General features: G+C 40.7%; 1 long non-coding RNA gene across 1 annotated transcript; it reads left to right on the top strand.

Moving 5' to 3' along the window:
* The first annotated feature begins 1,233 nt into the window (after positions 1-1,233).
* LOC122710204 lies at positions 1,234-12,565 on the top strand. The gene is made up of 4 exons (XR_006345848.1): positions 1,234-1,371; positions 3,807-3,861; positions 11,566-11,704; positions 11,826-12,565. It is a non-coding gene; the product is annotated as an uncharacterized LOC122710204 (long non-coding RNA).
* The last annotated feature ends 9,611 nt before the right edge of the window (positions 12,566-22,176 follow it).

The raw sequence follows: 22,176 nt of genomic DNA, 5'->3' as shown, positions 1-22,176 counted from the left end.
TCATGGCCATTGACTCAGTGAGGCCATCCAACCATCTCATCCTCTGCCTTCCTCTTTTCCTTTTGCCTTCAATCTTTCCCAGCATCAGGGTCTTTTTCCAATCAGTTGGCTCTTCACATCAGGTGGCCAAAGAATTGGAGCTTCAACTTCAGCATCAGTCTTTCTAATGAAGATTCAGGGTTTATTTCCTCTGGGATTGACTGGTTTGATCTCCGTGCAGTCCAAGGGACTCTCAAAAGTCTTCTCTAGCACCATAATTGTAAAGGATCAGTTTTCTGGTGCTCAGACCTCTTTATGGGCCAACTCTCACATCTGTACATAGCTACTGGAAAAACCATAGCTTTGACTATATGGACCTTTGTTGGCAAAGTGATGTCTCTGCTTCTTGATACATTGTCTAGGTTTGACATAGCTTTCCTTCCAAAGAGCAAGCATTTTTTCATTTCATGTTGGTTTTACTGGAACTGCAGGACTTTCTGAATTTGAAGACTGCTTTATTTTACTTATTCATGTTACTTTCAATGGAGAAACATTGTTGTCTATATTTTTATACATGGTAGACCATCTTTCTCATCTTTACCACTCAGTGTCACTTTAGAGACTGACCATGGGATTTTTCTTCCCTTGGATCCTCAGAATGGTGAGCAGGGAATGCAGATGGGAAAAACAGAAGACACACCTTTAAGAGAAGACAGGCTTTCCTAATGGTAAGACGTATGACTTTGATAGGTCAGCTTCAGAAACTGCAGGTTTTCAAAATAAGTATGATCAGTAAGTTAAGCAATGATCTCACAGAGATATAGGGAAGATCGAAGTCTTAGATAGGACTTTGTGCTAAGGAATCTGTACATTTCTGTGATTTATCATTTGATTTGCAGCACTTTGGTTAACACAGAAGGTACATTCGATTCCTGTAATTTTAGGTTCCTAAGTTTTGTGCAAATGCATATTTTTGCAAGAAAAGAAAAAGATCCTCGGCAGTGTTATATTATGGCTTTTGGCTGAAATCTCATGCCTAAAATGTGCAACTGAAATATGGCTTTATGGAGGAGCTCCAAGTTTTTCAGAATTATGTACTGTTTGAGAGGGGTCAACCACAGAACTGCACATCTCTGCAGTGTCCTCAAACACTCTGAATTGCTGAGGTCTGCAAAACCAATTTGGAAACCTTCAGAATGGGAGGTCCTTTTGGCTTTCTATCCCCAAGCTGCTCTCCAGCAGAATAGGAACCAGGAAACACTATGCACTTACTCAGAGCCACCAGGTTAGAAATTCACTGGCATTAGAAAAAGGAAGGCCCTGGAGAACTGTCAACTGGTGAAACTCCTCCTTGATGCCCTGAAGCCTCCATAAAACTGCAAAATATTGCAGGTGAGAACTCAGCATTTTTTTTTCAGCCAGAGACACTAAGCTGAAGCTCAGAAACAGGAAGGAAATTGCTTAATAAGACACAGTGACTTTGTTCCAAGATTAGTACTAAATTCTAAGTTGCTTGACTCATTTGGTGCTTGAGGAATTGTAGAATCCCAGGATGAGACAGAACTTCAGAGGTCATCATTTCACCACCATTACCCCAACTGGATATTAGTAGGTTTCCAGGGAAAGGGAGTTTCCTGAACAAGTAAGTTTATGAATCAGTGCCTACTATATTAGAGATCCGTAATGTCTTTGTGCAAAGTTCTGAAAAGTCTAGCATAAAAGATTTTTGTTTTGTTTTTATTACAGTATAACTGGAGTATAATTGCTTTACAATGTTGTGTTAGTTTCTGCTCTACAACAAAGAGCATCAGCTACTTGTACACATATATTCCCTCCCTCTTGAGCCTGCCTCCCACCCCATCCCCATCCCACCCCTAGGTCATCACTGAGCACCGAGTTGATCTCCCTGTGCTATATAACAACTTCACAGCAGCTGTCCATTTCACACACAGTAGTGTGTATGTGTCAACGCTACTCCCCCAATTCATCCCCCTCTTCCCTTCTCCTCCTGTGTCCACCTGTGTGCTGTCCACTCCTGCATCTTTATCTCTGTCCTGCAAATAGGTCTATCTGTACCATTTTTTAAAACAGGCTACATATAAATACATTTGATTTTAATTGTTTCCCTAGCTCATTTGACTGCAGAGCCGTTTTCCTCCAGGCCACCTATTGACATACTGGGAAACACTTGGACTTTGCACAATACGCTTTGGAAATGCTGGCTTTGGCTGTTCTCACCGGATACTTAGTCCTTCTACCAGCTGGGTTACCATGAAGTGTCCAGATAGTGTCTACAGCAATGAGGCTCTCATCAAACCATAAGTTTATCAAGCAGATGATCATAATATGTTCCCAGTCGGGTTTCCTGTGCATGAAAACAAGGGCTTAATAATTACATGACTATTGCTCCCACAGGCATCCCTGCCACAGCTTTCAACAATTCCAGTCGTCAGAATGTCAGCCCTAACATTTGGCTCCAATTGACTTGCTGCAAGCCTGGTTCTCCTCAACGGGATCTCTCTATGCAGACGATAGCCTTGCAAAGATTTCAAGATGTTGATCATAACTCTCTTTCTCTCAGAAGCCTGAACTTCTTTTTGTTAACCACTCCTTGGTTCTTTTTCCGTTTCTCACACAGAATGGTTTCAAGTCTCTTCACCAGTTTGGCCACTGATTTCAGTTAAAACCACGGGCTTTTATGCTATGAGACAAATTTAGGTTCAAATTTTTAGTTGTTATGCTTGGTACAATAGATGCATGAGATTCTCAAAACATTTCTGACCTTTGTTAATCTCATTTTTTTAAACCTAATAAGAGGTATTTATCTCATATCTATCTCTTAAAATCAATCCCATAAAGCTTTGTTGATAAATAAACTACAGGGCATGTATGACCTATAATATAGTACTCGGTGTATTTTAGCCTTGACACCTTTATTCCCAGAACCACACTAATTGATAGGAATCTAGCCCAAGGCAGCATCATTTCAGCCAATCTTGTGAACATTTGGTTAACAAGTAGAAATAGAAGGCGATACTACGGGAGGTGACTGTCCCTCTGTTTCTGACCACTCTCAGAGGACTGAGCTTCAGCTCTTCCTCATGTTGCCAAGTTACAGATGACTCTTCTCTCTCTGGTCCTGCTCCCCTCTGTTCTTTACAGGTGTTTCTGAGAGCACTCCTCAATAAACCACCCGCATGCAAGTCTCCGGTGACATTCTGCTTTTGAGGGACTCCATCAATGACACAGAAGCAACATGTGGATTTGGGAGGAGGGAAAAGTACCTGAGATCTTGATATGTGAAAGAGCAATGAGCTAGGAAATTTCAAGTCATAAATGCAATGTGCCCTCACTTCATACTCTTGAGGTGGAGAAATCTGAGCACATATGTGTTCACTTGTATGGGAAAGTTATGGTTGGGTGAGAGCCTCATCGCTGTAGACACTATTGGGACATTATGTGGTAGCCTGGCTGGCAGAGGAGCTAAGTATCCAGTGAGGAGAGCCGAAGCCAGCATTTCCAAGCTGTACTCTGCAAAGTACAAGTGTTTCCCAGTTACAAGCTACATCTCTGTCACTTGGATTTAATTCAGCTTCTAGTTGGACAGGGAATTCTTTTCTTCTCTTTAAGGATGTACACATTTTATAAAGTTCTGGCTGGTGAGAAGACATAAGAAATGAGTGAGCACTAGTTTAAACCTGTTGGACCAGTCTTATTTTTTCCTTCTGGGTCTCAGTTTCCCAGCAACACAGTGGAAAAACTTGAACCAGATAATCTCTGAAGGGTTGTGTGGACTCTGTCCTTAAACCATTCTATTTCTTTTCCAGAACTTCATCAATTATTCTCCTATCCCTTGAATGGAAGTTTGAGAGCAACTGACAGGTAATTATAGTGAAACAACTGCAGGGTAATTCCATTGCTTGGTTTTGAAGACACAACAGTAAGAGTGATAGAAAAACTAGAAGTCTGTGAAGATTTCCGTCTAAGTGGCTAGACATCCAATTAAATGAACAATACGAAAGGGTAGTGGGTAATAAAGTCCAGGATGCTATAGGAGCACAATAGAGGGAACTCAGAAACACAAAGAAGTGAAGACAGGTTTTTCAAGAGAAATGTCCTTTAAACTAAGGCTTGAAAAATGAGCCACAACAGATAAAGAGTTTCCATACAAAATAGTTGCAAAATCCTAGAGGCTTGTATATACTTGACTAATTCAAGCAACTAAAAAAGGCAACCCTTGTAAAAAGATTCTACATATGCTGAAGATTATGAAAATAAATAATATGTATTTTAAAAAGAAAGGTCATCTTATATCTTATCACCAAACTTAAATAGTCTATGCCATAATTTGTATATGTGAATTGGCATATCTGCATAATCTAGAGGTTTTCAAGAAAAATAAATTCTTGGGCCTCACCCCAGCCCCACTGAATCAGAATCTTTTTGGTTGGGGGTCCAAGAATCTGGGTTTCAATTATCTCTTTGGGTAATTCTTATGTAAACTAGAGTTAAGGTGGAGTTTTGACTCATGTTTATTCAATCCATTCAGATGTGTTGGTGATAAATTAGGCTGTATCAATGGCAGGGTTTCATGCAAAATGTATTGGGATGCTTGGTGATAGTTATAACAGAGACAAAGAACTTGTCTGCATCAAAATTGACATTTCCTCAGCCACCCAAGGTAGAGAATGATGCCATCTAGTTGCTTTTTGAGTAAAGTTTCTTGGGTTGTGGATATTTTCAATGCAAAATACACTGTTCTATTTCATTTCAAAGTATTGAACATAGCCTTCTGAGATATCTGACTCAAATCCTGGTATTTGAAGTTGCTTACATAAAGACACAGAAAATCAAACACCCAGTCTTGAATATTTGATGTTCAGAAGCCTGCCTTTTATCCAGAACTCCAAATCCTCTTGCAACGTCCCTAAAATTTGTGTACAAAACATGAGCTCATTCGGATCTAAAATATGGCTCTCTAGAGAGCATGATGTTTATAGAATTTTGGGATATCAATTATAAGACAAAGACACTTTTCTCTCTGCAACCAGCCAACAATAGCCCTGTTTCTCCATAAATATCATTGGGGAGGTGGCGGTTGGTCAGATAGGATCTGGTTGGTGCTGCCATGTGAAATACCTTTTATGTGTCAGTTTTTAAAGAAATGGGATAATTTAGCATCACCCTAATATCCTACATTAGCATGCTGAAACCCAGGCCCAGATAAGAAAAACTGCCCTTCATTGCTAAGAGTCATGTTAGCACCTCTTTAGGGCAGTAAAGGAAAAGATAAATGATAATGGTAGGGAAAAAAACAATTTCCATAGTGCTTTCAGTCATGACTAAAGGCCAGTGTGTGAGGCAGAGGCTTTTATTGAGAGATCATAACATATAATGCATCATAAACCCAACAACCATCAAGAGGGACAAATGGCATGTAAGAAAGAAAACCCTTCCTTGGTAAGACACTTGGTGAGTGCACCTGGGGAATCCTAGGATAATTCAAGTGCTAACTTGGTGCACTGAATTTATAACACAGAGCAATCTCCATCTCAAATGTTATTGTTTTATTTACAGTCTGAACTAATGGCTCCACCATGTTGCTCCTCTGAGTTCATGTGACAATCAAATACTTAGAGGGAAAATAAAGCATGTTCTAGGACTTCTGATAAGGCTCTCAAAAGAAGGAAATTGTGAAGTAAAGAGCTCTAGATAAGAATGTTTCTCTCTACAAAAACTGATTTGGGTCTTCATAGTTCTTATACCTGAATTCAGCTCCAGAACTTTTTAGTATAACTATACTAAGTAAGGTGCTCAGAACAACTGAGACATCCCTCATGTGGCAGATTCTACTCTTTAGAGAGGGCTTCCCTGGTAGCTCAGTGGTAATGAGCCCTCCTGCCAATGCAGGAGACGTGGGTTCGATCCCTGGGTCGGGAAGATCCCATAGAGAAGGAAATGGCAAACCACTCCAGTATTCTTGCCTGAAAAATCCTGTGGGCAGAGGAGTCTGGTGAGTTACAGTCCATGGGACTGCAAGGGTCAAACACAACTTAGTGACTAAACAACTCTCATCAGAAGGCAATTTTGGTTTTAAATAGCAAATATTTTTCTTCGCTATGCATCCATAGGTAATTTATTCTTATACTTGTCAGCTGGCCTTATTTTAGAGCAATTGAATATTAATATTGGTCTTCACCAAATTATATTAGAAGTATTAAGATCGCACTTATCATGACATAAATACCTTGGTTTTCCTTAGAGCATGTAGCATCATGCTTGGGACACAGAGAACTCTAATTATTCTCATTTTCTTTATGCTAAATCACATCCCTGGATCACAACACATGAAAACCCATCTGAGTTCTGAGGAAAGGTTCCAAAGCACCCACTTGAGCTGGAGTTTTGACTCATGTTTACGTAATGCATCAGATGTGTTTGTGATGAATTAAGCTGTTAGCAATGGCAAGATTTTATGCAAAGTACATTGGGATGCTCAATGATGGTTATAAGAGGGACAGAGAACCTCTGGCTGTTCCTGGTACCAAAACTGACTTTTCTTCCGCCACCTCTGGCAGAGTATGAAGTCATCTAGTTGCCTGCAGAGTAAAATTTCTTGGGTTGTGAAGAAATTCTGTCTATGGATGTTTTTAATGAAAATGATTTGACCTGGTAAAGCAGAGAGTGTACCACGGTGTTTACCAGGGTCACCTGGAGTCTGATCCCAGCTCTCTACTAACTGCCCGCATGAGCTTAGGAACTTCTTCCCCTCACTGATCTTTGTTGTATTGATCTGTGTAAAGTGATAAAAGTAAGTGATCTCTAAGGTCCTTTCAGCACTAAAGTTTAAAGATCTCTGTCAATTTTGAAGTCACCTGTTTTGGGTTTCACCATTTTTACACCTAATTTTGCTGTCTCTTGTGAGGCACAGGAAACTAAGTCTTGTAAATGTAGTGTGATGGGTGTTTGAATTTCCCACTAGTAATACTATTCATCAAATTTAGGTTGTGTTAATATAACAATGAGAATAGAAAAATGCTAATTTTAATGCCTTATAATAAAGAATGCTGATGAGCTAATAGAGAGGAAGGTGCATGAATATGAAAGATTTAATATGAGATAGAACAAGCTTGTGATGAGTGTGGCATAAAGAAAATCAAAGAGCTGGAGGGGTCAGAAAAGGAGATTGCTTCCTCTAGTGGGGATTGGGGTGGCTTAATGGAAGCATTTTAATTGACACTTGAAAGTTCAAGTAGGAGACCTTCCAGAGTTTTGACTGATACATAAAATGTGATGAAACAGCATGAAGGATATAAAACTAGAAGTGAAAGTTAAGGCTGGATTATGAAAGGAAACCCAGGCCAGTTCAGGTCTCTGGAGTTTTTAAACTATTAGTTATCAACCCTGGCTGTACATAAAAATCACCTGGGGAACATTTAAAAATTATCTCCACTGGGGGCTCATCTTCAGAAATTTCGTTAATGGTCCATATTGAAGCCCAGGCATCAGTATTTTAATTTTTAACTCTCTAGATAAATGTAACATGCAAGCACAGGTAAGAATCAACCATATATGTATGGTGGGGCAATGGAAGGTGTAAGGCAGGTGAAGGATATAGCTACAGTAGCCTTGTAATGAGTTGGAGAGATTTGTGTCCTCAGGGCAATTGATGCATGAATTGCTTTTGGGAAGGGAGACCCCTCCTTTTTTAAAAGATGCCCTTTATAGTGGGAGTCATCTCTGGTTGACTCCAGGTATCGTAAGGAAAAAAGAGTCTTCTCTGCATGATTATGGGCTTCCCTTGTGCCTCAGCTGGTAAAGAATTCGCCTGCAATGTGGGAGACCTGGGTTCGGTCCCTGGTTTGGAAAGATACCCTGGAGAAGAGAAAGGCTACCCACTACAGTATTCTGGCCTGGAGAATTCCATGGACTGCATAGTCCATGAGGTCACAAAGAGTCAGACACCACTGAGACTCTTTCACTTTCACTGCATAATTGAGGAGAGAGGAAGACCAGAGAAAAGCTTGGCACTGCTTGGCAGGAAAGTTAGCCTAAAGAGATGGGTGTGGCCTAGATAGGGCCGGGGTGAGGAGACCCTTAGGAAAGGAGATGTATCTAATGGGTTTGTTCCAAGTGAAAAGCTGTTGCCATACTCCATGTCTCTTTCTCAGAACCTCATAAATCTTCAGTAAAATAGCTAAGAAATGAAAAATGCTGGCTGTAGTAGGACTTCTTGTGGAAACTCATGAAAGCCTAGATAGTTGAGATTTTCATGGTGCAAAAGAGCTACTGAGGACAGCTAGCACGTTATATTCCAGGTTCGAGAGCCATACAGAGCTAACTGGTATGCCTTAGAGAAGGTTCTCCAACATGACTAAGCCACAGACACGGTGAAGCAACTAATTATAAATGTAGATGCCTGGACTCAATGCCAAACTTCATGTTAACCTGGGTTTGGATGGTGAGGAAGCTGTACTTTTTAAGGTTTTTTTTTTTGTTTTTTTTTTTTTTAATTTTATTTGAAGTAGAGCCAATTAACAATGTTGTGATAGTTTCAGGTGGATAGCAAAGGAACTCAGTCATATATATACATGTATCCCTCAACTGCTGTCTCATCCAGGCTGCCAAATAACATTGAGCAGAGTTCCCCGTGCTATACGGTAGGACTTGTTGATTATCCATTTTAAATACATTGGAGTGTTTATGTCCACCCCAGACTCCCTAACTATCCCTTCCTCCCATTTCCGCCCCACCGCCCCAGCATAGGAACCTGTGTTTTTAGCCAGTTCCAAAGACTGAAACTGTGTCAGAGATCCTGAGTTTGGGCAAGACTTATATGGAAGACACATAAGAGAGTGGGAAGATACGGAGACAGGGAGGAAGAGAGACAGCTAGAACTGAGAAGTTCTTATCACAGTTTGAGAAAGAGGAAAAAATGCCTTTGATTTAGATAATTCTAGTGGGTTTATATGAAGAAAATAAGATAGCTAAAATAACTGCAGGTCATATGAAATAAACAAATATTTCCATGTGTCTAGGCCTGGCCAAAGACATCACAAAGCATCTTTTTTTTTTTTTTTTCTTTTCTATTTCTGCTATCCCCTGGGACAGATCGCTCTGGGCCTCACAGAGTTATGAATCAGAGAGTTCTGACATATGCAGCAAATAGAACATGCATTAGTCTTAAAATTAGGAGCTCTGTTCTGCGTGTCCATGATTTCATTCTTTATTCTGAGAATATTAGCCTCCTAATATAGAAGAGATGTGAAATTTTCATACACGTTTCACGGACTATCTTACAATGGATTCACCACTCATTTAGTCTTTTCTTCACCAATTCTACTCTGACTACCCAGGAGACAGATCACAGGAATGATTCCCTACTAGCTTGATTTCAGAATTATTAAGACTATCAATCATAGTGTCTTTGAGTGAGGAATTTTCATTTTAGGGTATATATATCCTCTGCAATTAAACAGAAATAAATGTGTGTGTGTGTGTGTGTGAGTTCCTCTAGCACTAGGGAGGGCGTCCATAAGATTTTCCAAGAAGACCACAATTTATTTATTATGAAGTGTCCCTGGTGTATAAGCAAAGTGTAAGTTGCTCAGCCATATCCGACTCTTTGTGACCCCATGGACTGTAGCTCACCAGGCTGCTCTGTCCATGGAACTCTCCAGGCCAGAATACTGGAGTGGGTAGCTGTTCCCTTCTCCATGGCAACTTCCCAACCCAGGGATCAAATCCAGGTCTCCCGAATTGCAGGCAGACTCTTTACCAGCTGAGCCACCAGGGAAGCCCAGTATACAAGAAAGAGCGCTGCTAAATTTAAGTACCGTCCCTGACACATGCATGAGTGTGACTTTGCAGGAGGTCGTCACTCCAAGTCTCATTTTTCTTCCACTCTGCACAGGGACATGAATTCAAATTATCCAATGCATTTAAATATGCCAATTAGAAAGCAACGGAATACAGGGGGTTCTTGTAACCCCAGAAGCAATCTTACATACACAGAGATGGAGCACCACAGCTGGATCCACCACAGATTCCATTAAAAAAAAAGAAAGCCATGAATGAGATAAATAATGATCTTTGTAACTGAAGAACCGTGTTCATATAAATTTAAGTACCATGCTCTCTAATTCACTCAACATCAGGATTACCATGAGTATAAATGGAAGACTTGCTTACATTTATAAATGTAAGTAAGTATAAATGTAAGACTTGCTTACACTGTAAGACAGTGCTTACAGCCACTGTCTGGTGGCTCAGACAGTAAAGAATCTGCCTGCAATGTGGGAGACCTGGGTTCAATCGCTGGGTTGGGAAGATCCCCTGGAGAAGGGCATGGCAATACACTGCAGTATTCTGGCCTGGAGAATCCCCATGGACAAAGGAGCCTGGCGGGCTACAGTCCAAGGGTTGCAAAGAGTTGGACATGACTGAGCCACTAAGCACTTAGGTGAAACTGATGACAGTGATGATAGCGACTCTTGTTTATTGAGTGCTCACCAGGTACAGGCACAGTTTTATTGAAGCCCACAATCCTATTAGGTGAATAAACTTATATCCATCATAGGAATGAAGAAGGAAGCCTGAGAGGGTTGAGTGAGTAAATGAAGGTCAGAGTCAGGGTTAGCAACTGGGGGAAAGAAGTTTGCATGAAAGCTGCTCTCACTTATCTTCAAAGACAGCCAAAGGAAAGAAAAGTTGAATTTCGTCTGTGTAACTCCATAGAGTAGCAGAACCATGATCAGGAGTGGCTTTGCCATGAGGCTATGAGTGTCCAGTTTTATTAGAAATATTCAGTGCTGGACAGGAATAGAAACACAGACATAGAGAATGGAAGAACGGACACGGGGTGGGGCAGGGAGATGGTGTAGGGGAAGGAGAGGATGGGACGAATTGAGAGTAACATTGACATATATATACCACCACGTGTAAAACAGACAGCTGGTGGGAGCCTGTTGTGTAGCCCAGGGAGCTCAGCTCAGGGCTCTGTGATGACCTAGACGGCTCTCCTGTCTAGACATTGCAGACAAGGTTCCTGAACCAGACGGAGGGATTAGGGTGGCCAATTGTAGGAGTCTCTTCCCGAAGTTGGAGCTGATATTTGCATGATAAAAATGGTCTGTTTCCTTGGTGATCACTGTAAACACCTCAGGGAAGAAATGGAATTGACAGGGACATTAGCCCCTTTGACTCAGATTTGATAGTTTGTCTTAAACAAAACCATAACCTGATTCCATCTCAGTTCTCTCCTGAGATACATGGTTGTTGTAACGTCTGTTGCTGACTTCAGAAACAGATGATGTTAGCCTGTGCCCCAGATTCCTTGGGAGGCTCACCTGAAAAGTGGTTGTTATTGACATTTTCATAGCTAGGAAAAGGCGAGCCCACTCATTTGGGAACTTACAGATGGCAAAATGACCCTTCCCCACAAAAGGCTGGGAGACTTGAATGAGATAATGTATGTAAAATGGCTAGACACGCTGTCTGGCACATAGTAAGTCTTCAGTAAATATTACTTGAATCCAGTTCAGTTCTAGTAGGCACAGAGATGTGCTCTCCCTGTCCCCTTTAAAGGAAGGTCAGGCTACCCAGGGACTGTGGATGGAGTTGGCAGAGAGCGTCCCACTGCCGGCAACCCCAAACCCATCTTGCTTGCAGAGAACTGCCTCACGGAAACTGCACCTGGGAGAGTCTACACCCAGAGACTGAGCAGGTGAGTAGTACGTCTTCCCGTTTTGGCTAATGTGAGACCCTCGGACAAGCTCCGCTCTGGCCTGGTGGAGACTTCTCCCTCTCTCAGTCCCACACTTCACACCTTCCTCCTCCTTTCACAGGCATCAATCCCCAAGAAGCACCTTGTATTCTAAACTCCACCTCAGTGTCTGCCCAGAGAACCCGACCTGCCACACCTGCCCACACCCCACAGACGTAGGTGTTAATTGAGAAGCTCCTCCTCATTCCAGCTTCTTGGAAGGTGTCACAAGATTTGTACAAAAATACAAATCTCTGGCATTTTGGGGGTATTTCTTGGATATTTGTTGGGTAATTCTTGGGTATTTCTTTTTTGGGTATTTCTTGGGTAATTCCTGGGTATTTCTTTGGGTAACTCTTAGGTATTTCTCTAGCGGTTGGTTGCCTTTGGTTTCAGCAGGGCAGCTGGGGCCACAAGGCCTGTAAGGGTCCTCTCAGCGCTGACACTGCAGGAGGTTTTATTTCCTCCATTCTATCCTCATCACACCCACTGGGAAACTTCCTTGGTGTCATATTTCTTATCTCGTGTTCTCAGGGCTTCCTGTGTCCACACAGAAAACCCTTCCACTGCACTGTCATTTAGCTTTCATGCAGCTGTCTTCTTTACTGGATGGAAACCTTTGGATTAAAGACGCTGTCTTTCATCTTAAAGTCACCTGTGGTACCCACAGCTGAGTCAGGAGCCTTGAAGGTATTTGATAAATGCATGCTCAGTAAATGAACCCATGAGGACACTGTCTGGGTTACTCTGACTGAGGAACACATGATGAATGGCACTCCATAACTCTCTTTCCAATTGTCCAGTCTTTTGGTAAACTATATCCTACTTCGTGAAGATCAACTTGTTTTCAAATTGCTGCAGGACACGGATATGTCTAAGTAACTGGTTCAGAAAACAAAGACATGGCATTGTATTTTAATCAACTGTCAAAATCAGGTGGTACAATTTGCCAAAACATCATCCCTTCCCCACCAAACATATCTTGCTTAAAATGTAATTGCTTTGTATTGATTTATTTTGTTTCCATGTAAGAAAGTAAGGATGACAGCTACCAAGAGACAAAAGGGCAAAGGGTGATGAAGTGATTGGTATGAGACAGACTGAAAGGTCGCAGGAAATTTGGGAAGGGAAAGGAGAATATACAGGCCAGGCGTTGTTTTAAGCTCTTAGCCTATATTTACCTTAATCATTGTATTTAGCAGACAAGAATACTGGGGCACAAACTGGCTAATGATTTGCCATCAATCTGGTAAAAGAGGTCACAAAAGTAGAAATAGAAACTCAGACATTTCATCTCCATTGAATGGAGCCTGTCTGAACAAATAAACGGAAATGAAGACCTGAGAGGTATCTCGATAACTAATCATCAAGTACGTTCTATGTAAATTGTTCACAGAGTGGGAAAGGGGGAAGGAGAAAGAGAGAGAATGAGAGAATTACCAGCAATTGCTAAATAAAATAATACTTACCTTACTTAAATGTAGAATCTAAAAAAGATTTAAAAAAAGTCAAACTCATAGCAGAGTAGAACAGTGAATACCAGAGTCTAGGGGGTGGGGGGAAGAGGAGATATTACTCAAAGGGTACAGACTTTCAGTTATGAGTGCATTCTAATGTACGGCCTGGTGACTACAACTGATAACCATGTATACTTGAACTTTGCTAAGAGAGTAAATCACAAGTGTTCTTCCCATTTCCTACCACCAAAAATGGTGCCTATGGGGGGTAAAGGCTATGGTAATTTCATTGTGGTAATCATTTTACCATGCACGCATACATTGTATACCTTAAATATACAATTTTTATTTGTCAAAAATAGATCCAGGGACTTGCCTGGAAGTCCAGTGGTTAAGCCTTTGCCTTCCAGTAAAGGAAGTGTGGGTTTGATCCCTGATGGGAAAGCTAAGATCCCATATGCCTCATGGCCAAAAAACCAAAACATAAAACAGAAGAAATGCTGTAATGGATTCCATGAAGACTTAAAAATGGTCCACATTAAAAAAAAAAAAAACTTTAAAAATAAACAAACAGATGCTCTAAAAATACTTCCTGAGCAGAAAGCAATGGTCTAAAGAAGAGGACATATATAATTGCAAAGCATGTTTCCTGCCCACAAAGAACTTCAATAGATAGTCGGGAAGATGAGACATAAGTGCATTAAAAATAGAACTAAATGGAATACTACTCAGCCATAAAATGGAATGCATTTGACTCAGTTCTAATAAGGTGGATGAACCTCGAGCGTATTATACACAGTGAAGTAAGTCAGATAGAGAAAAACAAATATCATATCATATATAGCACATACATATGGAACCTAGGAAGATGGTACAGGGAAGCTATGGAGACACAGACCCAGAGAAGAGACTTGTGGACACAGTGGGGGGAGGGGCGGGTGGGACAAATGGAGAGAGCAGCATGGAAACATACATGTTACCAGATGCAAAATCAGATAACCAGTGCAAGTTTACTGTATGACACAGGGCGCACAAACCCAGCGCTCTGTGACAACCCGCGGGGTGGGGCGGTGGGAGGCGGGAGGGAGACTCAGGAGGACGGGGACATACGTGTACCCATGGCTGATTCACGCTGACGTATGGCAGAAACCAACAGGGCACTGTAAAGCAATGATCCTCAAATCAGAAGTAAATAAGTTTAAATTTAAAAAAATTTTTAAAAAAAGAGCAATCTGGCTAGCCAGGGCAATGAGGCAGGGATGTTCCATCGCCTTCACAGTGAGTTCAGAGTCACGAGAGTGTTTCCAGCAGGGCAGTCAAGATTGACTGGAAGGAAGACCTGTCTTCACTCCCAATTCATTTGACTGTGAAAGTGAGTGACGTCTTCTCTCCTCCACTTCTCTCTGGCGCCTCCTTTCAGGGTCTCCTCACACTCACTCCAGAGTTATCAGAGGGGGCCTCACGAAAACAGAGGTCAGGACTTCCCTTTGGTCCAGTGGTTAACAGTTCACCTTCCAGGGCGGGACACAGGTTCAATCCCTGGTCTGGGAAGATTCCGCACGCTGTGGGGCCACTAAGCCCTTGCCCCCAAACAGCTGAAGCCCTTGCTCCTAGAGCCCGTGAGCCGCAACTACTGAAGCCTGTGTGCTCTGGGACCCCGGCTCCAACACAAGAGAAGACCCCACACCGCAAACAGGGGGGCCCTGCTCGCCACAACAAGAGAAGGCCCTTGAGCAGCAACGAAGACCCAGCACAGCCACAAATACATACATAAATGAAAATAAATAAATGAAGTGAACTGTTTGAAAACAGAAAACAGAGGCCGCACTGTACTCTCCTCAGCGGGCACTTCAGTGGCTCCCCGTCCCCCCAGGGATAAAGGACCTTGCTCTACATTGCCATGAGCTCTTTACATGTCAACCTACTAATCGAATCACTACTAACCCACCAAAAGAGAAGAGAAAAAGAAATCAGGTTTTCAGAAATCAGCCCTATAGCCAGACAGGTTGCCCCATTTCATGGAGTCCTGTGGGCCTTGCCCAGAAAATTATCCACTTTTTTTCAGTTTATTTTCAATTATGAATTGATTGGCAGACACAGAATTTGCCTATAACCACCTCCAGCTGTGTACTTTGAGTATTTTCAGAGAGAGAATATATAAGATGATATGGAAGAATCAAAGAAATAAGCCTCCATTAAAAAACAACAACAACAAAAAAAAACTACTCATTTCAAACATGGGCCCTAACCAGGAGAAAGGCTTTTGCTGAAAATGCCAGGACTCAAAAACACAAGGCTACTTTAAAGTGGGAAGCTGCTCTGGTGAAAAAGCAGAGAAAAGGCAGTCCTCTCTGTGAAGATTTTGCATCTGGGTGTGTAATATAGACATGCAGGTCTGATTTCCTTTGCAGAGAAGGAATGTAACATTGTGACGTTTTTGAAATTCTAAACCTGAGAAGAGAGGTCAGGGGGAGTCATTAGAGTCTGAACACAAATGCCAAGGTATGCTTTATGAATGCTGAAGCTGGAGAGATCACTTCTAAGGACCTGCACAGGTTTCCCTCCTGGCCACCCCTGCATCCGGCCCTTCTTAAAGGGTCTCTCTTGGAAAATAAAGTCGGGGATTTTGTTTTTTTTCTGAAAGGACCCACAAAGCAAGAACAGATGTGACACGAGTTACCTCCACTTTGTGCATACCTCAGAGAAAAACGACACGGACTAGCACAGGGGATCTGGCCGCTGGCCAGAGGGAAGGACAATTGGAGTGTAGGCCTCTAATGACAGGTTCACCTCAGCTCACTCCTTTCACCTCACGCAGGGAGTGCAGGTGGGGAAAAGGGGCTGTGTCCCCGCGCTGCAAGCAGAGATGAAGGATTTGCAAAAAGCTGCTGTGTTCCTCCCTCTTGCCACCTCAGGATGCCCCGCTGCTTTAGCTGACCCCTTTAAGTGTCTGGAAGGTGGGACCCGACGCAGTGCTGCTGGCTTGGGTACCAGATAATGACACCCAGAGCTAGACTGCTGACTCTGCCACCTACCAACTACATAATTTCTTAAAAAAAAAAAACAAACAAAAAAAACCTTTATACTTTCTACGCCTACGCCGCCTTCTGTATTAACAGTACAAGGATAACAACATGACCTACTTCACCAAGTTGGTTTTGAGAATTTGATAGAAAGTAAATTAGGAACAGGGACTCCCCTGGTGGCTGAGCGGTGAAGAATCCGCATGCCAATGCAGGAGATGTAGGTTCGGTCCCTGGGTCAGGAGGATCCCTGGAGAAGGAAATGGCAATCCACTTCAGTATTCTTGCCTGGGTAATGCCATGGCTGGAGGAGCCTGGTGGGCTACAGTCCCTGGGGCTGAAAGAACTGGACATGACTTAGCAACTGAACGCAAACAACAAATTAGGAGCACTTCCAACAATGGCCACCACAGAGCTAGCTTTCCACCGCTGTTGTTTGTTCTAAGCATTGAGCATCACTTTCCATTACATTTTATATTTATTTGGGTACATTTCTTGTTTTCCCCTGGCCAGAAAGGAAGACCCTCAAGTGTGGAAAAACATGTCAAATTCATTTTAATCTTGTACTATCTGAACTCAGTGTCAGCGGAGTGCTGTTAAATGCCTGACATCAGGTTCTCTGAAAAGGAAGCTGGGATCTGTCCCACCATGCTCATTTTCAAGATATCAAAGGACATCAGCTGACTCACAAGATTCCTGAAAATTTAACAATGGCCTCTTGTAGGGCAATGCAAGCCAGCATCAATATTCTGCTGAATGTATGCACGAGAGACAGATGAGAAAGAATAAAACGTGTCAAAAAACAAAGTTAGAAATTACTGATTTCCAGATTCTCGATATGAATGAGCATGCAACCATTTATGTGCCCCCCCACAGCTTTATTGAGGCAAAATTGACAAAAATTGTGTGAATTTAAGGTGCACAACAAGATGTTTTGATAAACCTATAAATTATGAAATGACTATCACAAGCTAATGAAAATATCCATCACTTTAATTAGTTGTCTTTTTATTTTATGGAATGGGAACACTAAAGATGTACTTTTTTTTTTTTAAACAAATTTCAAGTATGCAACACATTATTATTAGCTATGGTCACTATGCTGTACATTACATCTCCAGAACTTGTTCATCTTTTTTTTTTTTTTTTTTTTTGGTTATGCTGGGTCTTTATTCCCTGCCCAGGGATTGAACCTGGGCCCCCTGCAGTGGAAGCATGGAATCCTTGGAGTGCCGAGGGAGTCCAGAACAAATCCATTTTAAAACTGGAAGTTTGTACCCGGTGACCAACTTCTTTCCATTTTTCCCACCACCTGCAACTACCGTTCTACTCTGTGTTTCTATGACTTCAGCCTTTTTATTTTTCCTTTTTAGATTCCACATACAAGTGAGATCATACAGTATTTATCTTTCATATCTGACTTATTTAACTTATCATAATGTCCTCTAGGTTCATCCATGTTGTCACAAGTATTAGGACTTGCTTTTTTATGGATGAATAATGTATTTAACTCACAGTTACTTTATCCATTCACTTATCAGCAGACAATTCAATTGTTTCTCTGTCATGGTTATTGTGAATAACGCTGCAATGATGGGAGTATAGATCTCTCTTTTCTACCATTAACTAGGTTTTGATAATCTTGTCTATTATCTTAAAAGAGGCCTCTGGCCGGAAGGAATCTTTACTAAAGATTTCTACAGAACACGGGTCCTTTGTGTTGCCTCTCGAAAAGAATGTGCTGTGCTTTGCTGCTCAGTCGTGTCCGACTCTTTGCAACCCTTTGGACTGTGGTTTGCAAGGCTCCTCTGTCTGTGGGACTTTTCATGCAAGTGTACGGGAGTAGGTTTCCTAGTCCAGGGGCTCCTCCCAACCCAGGGATCGAACCCAAGTCTCCTGCACTGAAGGCAGATTCTTTACCACTAGCCATGGATGCTGTCACACATTATGCATTTCTTGTGAACACTCATAACACACATGCGTCTGTTACAGACAGTAAGTCTCACAGTAAAGAAACCCATTTCTACACTGTAATGTAAATGTGAAGAAACATTTCCTAAACATATTTGATCACTAAATCTAGTTTGCCTCAGTAAACAGTAACATAATAAGGAGTTAATATCTCTGCAAAACACTACCAGGACTACTTTTTATACTTACATAGAAAAAAGTAAGTGTCCTTAGTCATTTTTAGAGAATATTAAACTTGGAACAAAACACATCATGGATATTCATCAAAAGAAAGAATAGATTAATAAAAAGTAATAGCCACTCTGTGCCGAGGACTGTTAATGTCTAAATCTGCAAAGTAGATAAAATTATCCCATTGCACAGATGATAAGATGGAGACTCAAGAAATTTAATTAATTTACTTACTGTCATACTTTCGAACAGAATTCACATCCAGCTCTTCGTGACTGCAGAGCCAACATTTTGCTTGTGATGTCACGTCAACATTAGACATGTGATGTCATTATGAAATTATGACCGTTAGTTTATGGTTAACCCTTCACTGTTCAAGACAATTTCAGTAATGTTTTCTTCATTTTCTTTTCCTTTTCTTCACAATAATTACTGCAAAATTTCTACATTTTGCCTGCCACCATACTTGCAGAAGTTTATTTCACTTCCTTTTAACCAACATTATAAAAACATTAGAAATAAGTGTCCTCAAATATTTACAACCTAACCTGTACATTTAGCTTTATGTGTATCCATCCTCCCATCTGTGTTCCGTTCATCTCAAGAAATAGAGAGGAAAAGAAAAGAAAGTTTCTACATCTGTGCTACATAACACATACCCTAATCCTAGCTTGACTTTTCAAATTCCTTTTCTGTACCTATCCCTGTCTCATTCTCTACCTCTCCCTCCCCAATGGGTTTTTTCAACATTTTTAACATGTTCAGTTCTCTCCCTACAAGCAGTCTAGGGCAACACTCTCTCCTCCTCCTTCCTACCTGTATATCTTCCAGTTCGCTCTTCCCTCTCCTTAGCCAAGCTTCTTGAAAATCTTGTCTACACTAGCAAAGTCTACTTATCTCCACTTCTCACTTTTCAAACCTCTTCAATTAGGCATCTACCCCTTTTCCCCCAAAATTTTTTCAACAAAATCATCAGTGAGTTCTTTGTTGCTGCATCTTTGGGCATCTTTCGATTTTTTATTTAATCAACCATCCCTTTCCTCTTGAAAAATGCTATTTCTTTTCCTTTATCACAACTCGGTTGACTTGGCTTCTTCCTGCTTCTCCAGTGACTTTGTCTCAGACTCCCCTAGAGGTTTCTCTTCCTCTAGCTGCCTTCTAAATGCTGGTTTTTCTCAGAGAAGCAGTCCAGGCTCATACTCCTTCTCGATAGTCATACGCTTTTGGAGTCATCTCATCTACTCTTGTGGATCCAATTTAACCCTGTTATGCTTATCATTTTAGGTTCACCTGCAATATACAAGAACTGCTGGCTCAAAAGTACATCCAAATCTTACAAGAAATTTCAACTTTAATGACCTACACATATGTCTAAATTGAAATTATTGATACTCTCCTGTCTCAATAAGCTTTACTACATATATTCCCTTTGAAAGTAACTTGCTCTCAGACTTGTAAGGCAAATGAATGAATGAATGAACAACAATCTTCAATTTTTCTGTCTATCTCAAATCTAATCCAGCAACAATTTCCTTTGAATTGTTTCTACCTAACACTTCTAAAATTAATCCCTTTGTCTCTCATACACCATAAACATGCTACATTTTTTTTTCTTGGGGATCAATAGCACCCTTTTATCTGAACTTCTAACTTCTACTCTTGCCCTACTATAGTTAATTCTGCATTCTAAAGCTAGAGGTATATTTCTTTTTTATCATTGTTATTCAAATATTTATTATTTGTTTTAAAATTTATTTTATTGAAGTATAGTTGATTTTGCAATCTTGTGTTAATTTCTACTGTACAGCAAAGTGATTCAGTGTTACATATATAATATATAATGGTGGAGGGGGAGAAATAAATATGCATATGTATGTGAAATAATTATATAAATCAAGGCAAAACATGGTAAAGATTAGGAACACTGAGGATGTTGGGAAGATTATAAAATTTTTGGAGAACAGAAGAAATCAGGGTCACATACAATGTTTGGGGCCTCCAAAGGCTACCACAGTTCTCAAAATGTAAAAATGTCCTTAAAATTGTAAAGAATTTCTAACATCTAAATTTCTAACTCATATTCAAACGTGAAAGTAAAATAAGGACTGGCTAAAATGTGCAAGGGCTAAAAAATTACACAGGAAGCCCATATACCCCAATAAAATAAGGCACCAAAATGTAAACAAGAAAAGATTAGGATTCAGAAAATCGTAGCTTCTATACTGAAGATAAAAGAACCCAGGACAATGATAAAGGGAATATCTAACGTAAGAGCTGTTTAAAAAGCCTGGAGAGAAGTTAGAGTTACGTTGGTGGGCTCCAGGAGGAAGGCCTCTAAGGAGACAAAAAGCAGGTATGTAGCTTACCTGTGGACACTCGGGACACGACTGACGGGACGTCGCAGCAGCAGCATGTCCATTCACACACACACACACCCATATAGACGGCGGATACATAGATATGCAGACAGCCTCTTCTTTAACAGAAATAAAGTCTTATTGCTCTGGTAGATATTTGAAGGCTTAAAAAAACCTTCCTGAACCAATGGATTATTAAGACAACTGTTAACCCAAAAAAGAAAATTTTTACAAGGATGTAATTTTGCTGTATTTCATGGCTCAGCTCTGAAAATATTTACACAGTCTAATAATACAAACACTAAAATGCTTGTTTAACTAAAAGCATGGTAGGACTACTTTGAGAAGTTAAGGGGAGGGGACTGTGTACGCGGCATGCAGGTATAGAGGAGAGGCCGTGCAGCACAGTGTAAGGCAGGAACCAGATCATCACAGTGAATCAACAGATGATGTCTAAAACTAAGACTAAAAATAGATATTGCATAATTTAGAAAATGGAAGCAAATACCCAAGGAAATATCTTGAAAATGTTGAAATTGTGTCTTCAGGAAGTACACAGTGATGAAGAGGAGAAAGGATTGCTACTTTTTGCTAAAAGTCAGAGAATACTATTTGACTTTTATACAATATTTCCACACAAATAACAAAACAGTGATGTGGACGGGGAGGAACACACAGGTAGGCATGAATCAAAGGTCATGTTCTTGTCCTTGAACTGGATGCTAAGTTCAAAAGTGTTGGTTATATTATCATGCTTTATAGCATACATAAAGCTTACATATATTATTTCATATACATCAAGAACCTAAAAGGTATTTTAATACATGATCATTCATAAATTAAAAATTTGATAAACTGGTAGAACCACTATGAAAAACAGCATGGAGGTTCCTAAAAAAAAAAAAAAAAAAAAACTAAAAATAGAATTACCATATGTATGTGTATTAGTCACTCAGTCATGTCCAACTTTTTGCAACCCCATGGACTGTAGCCTGCCAGGCTCCTCTGTCCATGGAGTTCTCCAAGCAAGAATACTGGAGTGGGTTGCCATTTCCTTCTCCAGATCTTCCCGACCCAGGAAATGTACCTGGGTCTCCTGCATTGCAGGCAGATTCTTTACTATCTGAGCCACCAGGGAAACCCAGAATTAGTATATGGTCCAGCAATTCCACTCCTGAGTATAAACCCAGATAAAACAAAAACATTAATTCAAAAGGATGTCTGCATCCCCATGTTCACAGCAGCATGATTTACAGGAGTCAAGATATGCAAGCAACCCAAGTATCCATCAGCAGAAAAATGGATACAGAAGATTTATAATGGAATATTACTCCATTATATAAAAATGAGGTGCTGCCATTTGCAGCATGGATGGACCTACTAAGAATATGATGCTTTTACTAAAACAGGTCAAAGACAGACACTACATGATAACACTTTAATGTGGAATCTAA

The sequence above is a fragment of the Cervus elaphus genome, chromosome 16 (assembly GCF_910594005.1).
Source record: "Cervus elaphus chromosome 16, mCerEla1.1, whole genome shotgun sequence".
Lineage (NCBI taxonomy): Eukaryota > Metazoa > Chordata > Mammalia > Artiodactyla > Cervidae > Cervus > Cervus elaphus.
Note: the sequence above shows the minus strand (reverse complement) of the source record. Positions and strands in the feature narration are given on the sequence as shown.